Source organism: Monodon monoceros, unplaced genomic scaffold, assembly GCF_005190385.1.
Source record: "Monodon monoceros isolate NGI ecotype Baffin Bay Population unplaced genomic scaffold, NGI_Narwhal_1 Super_Scaffold_9, whole genome shotgun sequence".
Classification (NCBI taxonomy): Eukaryota; Metazoa; Chordata; class Mammalia; order Artiodactyla; family Monodontidae; genus Monodon; species Monodon monoceros.
The window spans coordinates 13,917,773-13,928,530 of NW_021703786.1; the positions used below are offsets into that span (position 1 = coordinate 13,917,773).

Sequence of the window (10,758 nt, forward strand, 5' to 3'; positions counted from 1 at the left end):
CAAAGAAGCTCTTTTACTTCTAAATCTCACTCGGGCCTACTTTTCTTCACTTCACCTTTCCCTAATCTTAACCCGCCCCCTACTTCGTGGAATCCCACCCTCCAGAACCCAAAGCTCCCTCCCACTCTACATTTTGGCTTCCTTTCAGCAGCCACGCCCCCAAACCCAAGAAGAGCGGTGCGCACGCGCACTCCACGCCTTTACCTGGGTGCCCGGGAGTGGGTGGAGTGGGGGAGGCGGGGGTGGAGCGGGAATCGGCAGTTTTGTGGGCGGCGGAGCGCTCACAATGTGAGCCGGAGGGAGAAAAGGTGCGCCGGGGCCGGCGCCGAGGGCTGCGCATGCGCGCCGCCGCGCCCAGCGGCCGGGATGCCAGGGGGGCGGGCGGAGGGAGGTGTCGGGCTCCCCGTAGGGCGGGGGGGCCGGAGAGGGAAGGGGCCGCGGGCGCGCGCGCGCTCTCGCCGGCGCTCGCCGTCCCTCCCTCCCTCCCTGCCCTCCTCTCCGCACACACAAGCACACACGCACACCCCCTCCCCTGCCTCCCTCCCCGCGCGCCGCCCGCCCCGCCGGCCCCGCTCGCCCTCGCGCGCTCGGAAGGGAGTCGCGAGACGTCGGAGCGGCGGCCACGTAGCGCTGCGGCGGCGGCGGCGGCGGCGGCGGCCGAGGCCGGGACTGCGGAGCGGCCCTGAGGACAGACGTTGGGCAGGGGGGAGGGGCTGGCCCGGCCGGCGGTTGTTACTCGAGCGCCGCGGCTACAGGCCCCCCGCCGCAGGGATGGACCGCCGAGGCGGTGGTCGGGGCGGCGGAGGCGGAGGCGGCCGGCCCGGGTGAGTAGGGGCCCCTGCCCCCAACGCACACGCCACAGTCGCGGCTGCGCCCCTGGCAGCAGCCTTTCCTCTCCGCCGCCCGCTGAGCCGACTGGGGCTCTGGGCGCCGGGTGAGCCCTTCGCCAAGGCAGCTGCGTCCAGTAGGCCGGAGCAGCCCCCATCCGGCGGGGAGGCCCGGGGCGCTGCGCTCTTCTGGCCCCGAGCCTGGGCCGGGGGCGCCCGCTTCTGCACCTTCGCCCCCTCCTTCCCGGACCCGGGCCGGACTCCAGTTTTGCAGAGTCCGCTCGCCCCGCGGCCCGAGAAGAGGCTGGTGTTGCACGGGTTAGCGGGCCGAGGGGGAGGTTTGCACCGGTCCTCCTCCGAGGATTCGCCTGCCCTGAAGCTGGTGGCTTGCACCCCCTGCCTCCCCTTCCCTGCGGCTGCGCCCAAACCCCCAACCCCCGGGAGTATTGTGCCGCCTGAGATAAAATGTATCTAGTGTACAACCGCCCAACACTCACCCGGAGGGTAATGCAGACCTTTCTCCACCCCCACCACCTCCTCCCCTCCAATCAGGCTCTGCTTGAGATTCTTAGATGGGAGCCACTAAAGGTAGTGACACCCGCGTTACATCTGCACAGAACATGTTCATTGTCGAGGAATGTCTCCTGTAGAAATGATAAATGCCCCTGCCTCACCCTCGAAGACTGTCTTCACGATTTAAGGTCCCATATGCTCTTCTTGAAGAGAGCCAGTCTTTGATCACATCTAGCATATCCCTCCCCCACAAAACACACACGCACACTTCCTGATTGCGGAACAGTCCCTGTCATCGCGGATCCATTGTCAGGAATGGCTTGTGCCAATCAAAGGAATGTGCTTTTGCCTTTGGAGAAGGGTGCCTTCCACAACCATGTTCTCAGGATGGTGCTGCGTGAGTCTGGCTTCGATTGTCCCGTGTTCAAGCATCATTATTACGGTGTTTCCCCTATATGCATCTCCCATGGACCCTCAGTAATACCTGAGTGATGCTTTTTTCCCAGTTAATTACATACATATGGTGTGTGGGAATTTCATTGTATTTTAAATTTCATTTATTTTTGTTGTAATTTTTAACATCTATGGTCAAGGCATAGTAAATATATAGGGTAATATTTTAGGAAGAACGTGTATTTTTTCCCAGAGATGGTCAGATCCATATTGTTCTGGGAATGGCAACTAGCACATGCTTTGTTGACACATGTATATGCTTAGGGAATGAAGAGCTGCTGTGGCTGGCATGTGAGAGTGTGTGCAGGTGATGTTCCCATGTAGGGCTGATTTGAGAGTGGTGAGCTGTACTGTGATAGGGCTGGCAGGCATCTTGGATGTTTGTATCAGGACTGTGCACATGTATTCAGATAGATACTACCTTTAGTATAATTTTGTTTAAAATGTTCACTGCTGAGTTTTAGGGATTCTGGAAAAGTCTACTTCAGTGGTTCTTAACCTTTCTTTGGAGTCACGGAAGCCTTTAGGACCCTCTTCTCGGTGAAATAGACACACATAATTTTGTATGCAATTACAGTCATCTTGAGCCTGGTCCTGGGACCTCAGGTTAAGATCTATATTATGCAAAAGTGAAAGGAATTTGAGTTTTGTGTTTTGCTTTGTTTTGTTTGTCTCTTGAGGATTGGCATTACTTTGATCCTGAGCAATAAGCAACAAAGTAGATTAAATATGCATCCTTGTGTTCTGTTCTTTGATTACAGTGAGTTAGGTATTTGTAAGGTATCATTTCCCTGTCTTCCTGTAAAGAGATGTATGTGAGTTTAAGAAACAGTTAAAACTGAACTCAAAATAACTTGCCTAAATTTGACCAGTTGATAACATATATTCCTTACACTATCTTCTAAATGTAGTAAATTTCAACAACAGTCAGTGGTCTGTTTTGTGATGCCTATCTGGAATTGTTTTGTGTTCTTTGAGGTTGATCCCATCTCTTAAAAGAAGGCCTTATCATTCCCCTAATAGAGCACCTGCTCTGTGAAGGTTTTTCAACTTTATTAAATATGATTTCATGTCTTTTTTCAGGGTGATGTTGCCATCAGAATCATCCATTTTTAAATGTTTTAATGGAAGGATTTTCAATAAATGTGATTGAAGTGGCTTATATTACAGGTTATATATTTTTTTCATGTCATGCCTGAAGTTTTACTGTCAGAAATTATTTGCCTATCCTAAACTCAAAAGTATTTCAAAGTTGCAAATATGTTGCTTTTCTTTGTCAGTGTAGTATAGTGACAAATCATTAAAATCTCAGGGGACAGTGTGTGCTTCCTTGATTTAATATTGCAGAACCTCTTCTAACCAGTCACTTACCTAGTTAAACACCCACACACCACAAAGCAGCTGATCATGTAACTCCTATGGCTGTGAGAACAGCATTCTCTCTGCCAGATTCAGAGCTTGGAAGCTGGAAAACAATTGCATAGCAGTGAAACACTTACGGAGTAGTGGTGCCAGCAGCTCACTCTCATTAATACAAACAGCTTGCTTTAGTTTTTTCAATGCTCTTTGTCAGACACCCTTCTTCAGACACCCTTCCCTTGGGAGGTTTCAGATCAGCAGCTCCTACTCAAGGGAAACAGCACCTACTTTCTGCAACTGTGGCCTCAAGATCTGATTCGTGACACCCAGAGCTGTTTCCATTTCTGCTCTAAGTATGGGAAGTAATCTTGTAGTGTGGTAAGAAGATACTTTTCAAGTTTGTAGAAAAAAGTTGATTAGTAATGCTGTGGATGTGATTTTGTTTTGGAATGTCTGAAGCCTATCAAAGAAGTTAACTGTAAAAGTGAATTGCTTCAAGAAATCACCTTTTTCTCAAGAGTTTTAGAAAATTTCACCAAAAATGTGAATACACTCTTGAGTTTCATTTCCCTTGTTCCAAAAAGTCAGTTGATTTTGAATCACAGCCTTTGGAACTAGTTATTCTGAAGGAGGTGACTGAGTTTCCTCGCTGGGAATTCCTGGGTCTTGTGCCATGGTTTTAGGTATGATATTTTTCTCATCTTTGTCATCATTTCAGACAGTTGGCCCTTGAATTTACTTTGATAAAGGAAAGCTGCTGTTGGAGTTAGTGACTTTAGCTGAGGGAGGATCACAGAGGTGGCTCTTTGGAGCCAGGGAGAATGAAGTTTGAATAAAGCGCCACTGGCTTTATGGCATTAGACAAGTCACCTTGACCTCTCTAGCCTCAGTTTCCTCATCAGAACAGGATTTGTTATAGGTATTAGAGATAATGTATGCAAACTTCTAGAACAGTTCCTGGCACATATGCACATTAAGGACTCAATAAATGGTAGGACACAAGTGATGTGGGAGTGAAACTACAGATCATTTTGGCTTACAGGATTTAGAGGGCTGGTTCTGCGATCTGCATACTTTCATCTGTGCTGATTTGGGATGAAAAAATTGCAAATATTTGACTTGGAGCATACCTAAGACTTGCAGGTGCACTGTGCTTATTGGAACTTTGATTTGTTGCTCTATGGCTGGCTGAACTTCGTGGAGACAATAAAACTTGGCTCCAAATTCTACAGTGTTACCCACAGGCTGTGCTTGTTTTAAGCCTTTATAGAGCTTATGCGGTGAAAGGGGTGTTTTAGGACATTAACGTAGCTCAATAAGTTCTGTGTCCAGAGTTGAATCACGTGCAAAGCCTTGTGTAAATTTTCATGGTTAATGCAAGCCATAAAGTGCTTGGTAGAATCAGTGAAGACATCAGATGCTTTAGTTAATCTGTTTGTTTGTATAGCAGTTACCTTTGATTTTTGAAGACACTTATGAACATTTTTTCTTAAAGAATCCCCATTGCTCTTCTGAGGTTTTTAGTCAGAAAGGCAGTTTTATGGTAAAATATGACATTATCTTTTTCGTTTTTTAAATATAGTTTAAGAGACTGGTTACTCTGAAAAGCAGATTCAAGAGCAGGTATCCAGTTTTATTCAGTGCATAGAGCTTTTAAAATAGGATTTCTTGGGTTCTGTAGAATTAAATTATTCTGTCATTTTTGCAGAATATCACTGTGTTAAGTCTATGAACCCACCAAAGTTAGCTAGAGACTTTTCAGATAAGGTAGACACATCAGTAATGCATTAGAATTTACCTCAAGGGAATCTGCTAAGCCTTATTTTCTTTTATTATTGAGCCACCTAGGGGCTTGCCCATCAGTGGAATCAGTCACTAGTATTGGGTTGCTGATAAAGAGGGATTGGCAAATAATGGTCTTAGACTCTCCTTAGACTTTGCAGAACACTTGAAAGAACTTAACCTCGGCCAGAATGTATAATATTAATAACACCATCATTAATGCTATGTGAGCCCAGACTGACTAAACAAATAAAATTTAGATGATTGAGTTACATATTTTTTTCTCAACTATAATACATTTTGCTAAGTAAAATTCTTCTTGGAAAGGGGTGCTATTTTTTTAATTATTATTTTTTCTAGTTTACTAGAGTCAAATGGCTTAGCAGATAGCTAGTTGCTTTTGTCAGTTTCTTGATAGATGAATCAGTGTGTGGTGAGAAGGGTTTGTTGGAAGAGAATAAGAATGGAAATGATGCAAAGAATGGCTCCTTAGCCTGATTTTTTGGTCTTTACTATGCATGTGGTATCAGAGGGTTGTGACTCTACCTGGATTTCACCAAGACATGCAGTGGTAGGTGATTCCTTTTGTCTTTAATGCTAGTGTAGAATATAGTCTTTTACACATTTATACTTTTCAGCTTTGGAATTTTGATTCAGTTTGGGGAATTCAATGGAATATAACTTCTTAATTACACCGCGTGAGCTATAAAATGAGTTCTATAACTAGGTCCTTATGAATTGTTTTCACCCTTCTGAATGTATCATTTTAATAGATCTAGAGTAGTATCAGTGGCCTAGAAACATTGAAATACATGGGAAGTGTTTCATTTTTTGAGGGGGTGGCAAGGAGAGTGTTTATGATCTCAATTTTGTGCATAAATAAATATGTATTTTTTCCCAGTTCCTCTTAAAACTGTGACCCAGATGCCCAGGGACTTTTCCTGTATTAATATACTAGGAGCTAGAGTTTGAAGTTACCTCGCCTGAAAGATCCTGAGCCCTTCAGTTTTCTTTTTAGCATACCAAGCATGCAGAGTCATTTAAATTAACTCATCAAAAGTTTGGAAAAAACCTAAATGCCCATCAGTAAGAATTGGATAAATAAATCAACATATATTCATGCAATTGAATAAATTTTATATGGCTACAAAAACGAATGAAGAAACTGTATATTACTATGGAAAATCTCTAAGCCATATGTAAGTGTAATACAGTATGTACTCGTTTGAGTATGGCTTATAAGATGCACCCATATCATTATATGTAAGAATAATTAGTTTATTCTCATATGATATTCCATTGTATGTGTATATTATAATTTATTTCTCCATTCTACCATTAATGGACATTTGGATTGTTTCTGGTATAGCTGTCATGAGTAATGCTCTATTCACTGTATTCTCTTCTGTATTTAAAATTTTTGATCCATGCAAGTGTATACTACATAATTTTTTTTTAATTTAAAAATTATCTCATTTCAAATGGCTAGTTTCCTCCTGTCAGGTTGCGGTAAAGAAAGTATACACTTCTGCATCCATTCCGACTTGTCGGGGATTGTAACAATAACCAAAGGACAGTTTGTTCTGCCTTTCAGTATCTCCTCAACCTTTTCATCACCTCAAATGGAAAGTTAGATTTTTTTTCTTTAAAGATGACTTGTGTCTCTAAGGTCAGGTGGTGCAGTGAGTACCAAACAACATGTCCAGAGAAGCCAACTGTTGCAGGGTTGTACTGTTCTAAATCTAGAGCTGATGTTTATTTAATCCCTGTAACACTGTTTCTCGAACTTTTGGACCATGATCCACAGTAAGAGCAGTATATGCATGCCTACGTTATTCACTCACATACATGTCCCCACCCACAACTGAAACAAAAGCTTCATGAAACAGTATTTACCCTTACCATCTGTGAGGCAGTCTGTTATTTTATTCTATTTCATTTGTAAAAATTGGGTTGGGACAGACAGTTTGAAAATCACTGCCCAAAATAGAGCTTAACAAAAAGTATTTTCTTGAAGTAGGTGCTAAGCAAATGCTTACTGGATTAAATGGGGGTGGGGGAGTGATAAAACAAAAAGCTGGGCTTAAAGGTATGAGTTTGAAAGTAGAAAGCTATGAAATGTGGCATGAAGAAAATCATCATGTTTATGACCTTACTCCGTATAGAGGGGTAATTCTTAAAGACCTGAAACTCTGGAAAGGTTAAGGTTAGATTCTCATTTTGCCTAGCATTTAAACTGTGTTCTTCTGAGAGGTAGGACACCTACTATTACTTAATACACACACACACACACACACACACACACACACACGAGAGCACTGGCTACCTGTTTATTCATTAAGTTAGGTAGAATTAAGAGGACTAAGAAATACATACAAACAAATATATACAAATATATACAGTGTAATCTTCTTTAACACAGAGTCTGGTTTAAACAGCAATTTATTTGTGTAGAGTGGTTACAGAATAAAAATACATCAAGGACTCAGCAGTGAATTTTTACTTCTATGTGAAAATCAGACGCCGGGCTTGGACTGTATTTCAGAGACAGCTCTATCAGAAAAGCAATCATCAGAACCTGGTTCTCTGGAAGGACAAAACTTAAAAGTTACTTGGTTGGAGTTGTCTTCTATTTCCATACCCAAAGTTATGTATACTGTGAATATGTCTATTATTTATTTATTTATTTATTTATCTACCATTTAATTCTCATATAACCCTTTGAGGTAGGTATTATTATCCCCATTTTGCCAACGGAGAAATTAAGACAAAATGAGGCTGTGTAACTTGCCAAGTTGAATGTATTCTTTTCTTGGCATTGAGATTTTATAGGAAAAGACCCATCAAATCATTTTATTTTGCTAATTGAAAAATTAATTTTAAAATTGAATTTAAAAATCCATAAATATTTCTGGCTTTTAGAAGCCAGAGACTGAGTAAGTAATTTGTTTTAATTTTTTTATTTTTTATTTTATGTATTTTTTTTTTTTTGGCCACACCATACAGCATACGGGATCCTAGTTCCCCGACCAGGGATTGAACCCATGCCCCCTGCAGTGGAAGCGCAGAGTCCTAACCACCGGACCACCAAGGAAGTCCCTGGGGTTTTTGTTGTTTTGGGGTTTTTTTTGGCTGCGTTGGGTCTTCGTTGCTGCACGCGGGGTTTCTCTAGTTGCAGCGAGTGGGGGCTACTCTTTGTTGTGGTGCACGGGCCTCTCATTGCAGTGGCTTCTCTTGTTGCAGAGCACAGGCTCTAGGCATGCAGGCTTCAGTAGTTGCAGCACGTGGGCTCAGTAGTTGCAGCACACAGACCCCTAGAGTGCACGGGCTTCAGTAGTTGCAGTGCGTGGAAGGAAGTCCCTATTTTAATTTTTAAATTAATGTACAGTAAAATTGACATTTTGACATGTGTACAGTTCTTTGAGTATCAATACCTATATAGATTCGTGTAACCACCACCACAATCAGGATACAGAACAAGTCCATCACCCAAAGACTCCTTCTGTAATCCCTTTTCATTCATACTCTCCCCCACCCTCCACTCTGACAACCATTGATCTGTTGTCCGTCTCTATAGCTTTGTCTTTTGGAGAATGCTACGTAAGTGGGATCATTCAGTATGTAACCTTTTGAGACTGGCTTCTTTCACTCAGCATGATGCCTATGAGATTCATCCAAGTTTTTGTGTGGATCAACAGTGTGTTCCTTTTTATCGCCAAGTAATGTTCCACTGTGTGGATGTACCACAGGTTGTTTATTCATTAACCAGTTGAAGGACATTTGGATTGTTTCTAGTTTGGGGTGAATGTAAGTTCTCATTCCTCTAGAGTAAATACCTAGGAGTGGGACTGCTTGATGCTATGGTGTGTGTATGTTTCACTTTATAAGAGACTGCCAAACTCTTTTCCAGAGAGAGTGTGCCCTTTTGCATCTCCACCAGTAACACATGACAGTCCCATTTGTTCTGCATCTTGGCGACACTTGAAATTGTCAGTATTTTTAATTTTAGCCATCCTAATGGGTATGTAGGAATAATTCATTTTGAGCCTTATGACCAGAATCTGGGTGATAGGCCCAGCTCTGCCATCAACTAGCTGTTGACCTTACAGGAACCATCTAGCATTTTAAAGCCTCATCTTCCCTCATCTCTCATATAATGGAGAATACTGAATGTGTTATAAGTTCTCTTACAGCTCCCCAATTCATTGGTACAGAAAGATAAATCCTTGGCAAGAGGACAGATTTCTGTTGCTTGTGCAAAAAGCAATCTATTGACTGATCTCAGCTAAGGTACATATTTATAAATAGAAGCTATGTGAAATAACGTGATATTTATAACTGTAGTGTAGCTCTAGCTAAGCATAATAATACTGTGGCGTGTCATGTCTGTTAGCTACTATATAGCTAATGTTGCAGTTAACGCTGACGACCTGGAGTCTTTGGCTAATGTCTGATGTTTTTATAGTAGAACTATTTCTCAGCTTTCTACGTTTATAGTTTACAGTAAGTTTAATAACAAATATTTTGCCGTTTTCAGTTGTGAACAGGGGATCACTTTTTAAAAATTACATATTTGGGTACTTAATGTCTTATTTGAGTGTGAAACAAATTGCTTCTATAGCATTATGAAGAACAGCTTTATGATTTTTCTAAAAAAATTGTACAGGCTTATCCAAAATTATTTAAGGGGCTTTCCTGGTGGCGCAGTGGTTGACAGTCCGCCTGCCGATGCAGGGGACGGGGGTTCGTGCCCCGGTCTGGGAGGATCCCACATGCCGCGGAGCGTCTGGGCCCGTGGGCCATGGCCGCTGGGCCTGCGCGTCCGGAGCCGTTGCTCCGCAACGGGAGAGGCCACAGCAGTGAGAGGCCCGCGTACCGCAAAAAAAAAAAAAAAAAAAAAAAAAAAAATTTAAGGATTACAGAAAATATAAAGAAAGAAATAAAATATCTCCTTCCCCATCTTTACCCCTGTCCTGAGATATCTCTCAATATGAGCATATATATGCATGATTGTATATGCATAGTTTTACATAGTGAGATTGCATGATTCCATTCCCACATGTTCTTTAGTGTTTTTTTTTTTCATGTGGACATATTTCTGTGTCTGTTAATATAAACCTATGTCATAATTCGGTTATGTAGTATGCCAGTGTCTGTGTATATCATTATTTATGTTTCAAATTTTTGTTATATTAAATAGTGCTATAACGAATGCCCTTGTGTACACATCTTTCTATACCTGTGGATTATCTACTAATGAGGAATTCTCGATGGCTGGGTCCAAAAATATGCACACTTCACACTTAGGAAGATAGTGCTAAGCTGTTCTAAGGAAGGTTATTCCATATTCACATAGCATTCTGAGCTATAGTCGGCCATACCAGCTGATGTCAGAAGTCAGTCAGGTTATCTTGGCATTAGCCATTTTGGGACTTAAGCCATAAAACATACCTATACATGTTTGTAGGTGAATCCGGCTGAAAAAACCCAGCCCGTTTCATAATTGATAGTCTTTACCAAGTAAACCTGAAAAAGTTTAAAAACATCAAAGTTAAAAAAAACAGTTTTTTAGAGAATTCCCTGGTTGTCCAGTGGTTAAGACTCTGAAGGCACCAGTTCAGTCCTTGGTGGGGGAACTGAAATCCTGCAAGCCTAGCGGCACAGCTCGCCCCCCCCAAAAAAAAGTTTTAAAAAAACTCACTTTTGAGAAAAACTAATAAACCAACTAGCTTTTTTAATTCAAAGAAAATCTTTTAATTAATGTGATTATGTCAATTTGTGTTATCCCAGTAAGTTATCTTTTTTTTTTTTTTTTTTTTTTTTT

The 10,758-nt window shown here is 42.2% G+C and overlaps 1 protein-coding gene across 1 annotated transcript in view; it reads left to right on the forward strand.

Annotated features, from left to right (window-relative positions):
• Positions 1 to 613: 613 nt before the first annotated feature.
• The window catches only part of ZNF652 (zinc finger protein 652), a 71,142-nt gene continuing 60,997 nt past the window's right edge, over positions 614 to 10,758 (forward strand). The window contains exon 1 of the mRNA XM_029211373.1: positions 614 to 824. The gene's annotated coding sequence lies outside the window, so the exon portion shown is untranslated. The remainder of the gene's footprint in view (positions 825 to 10,758) is intronic.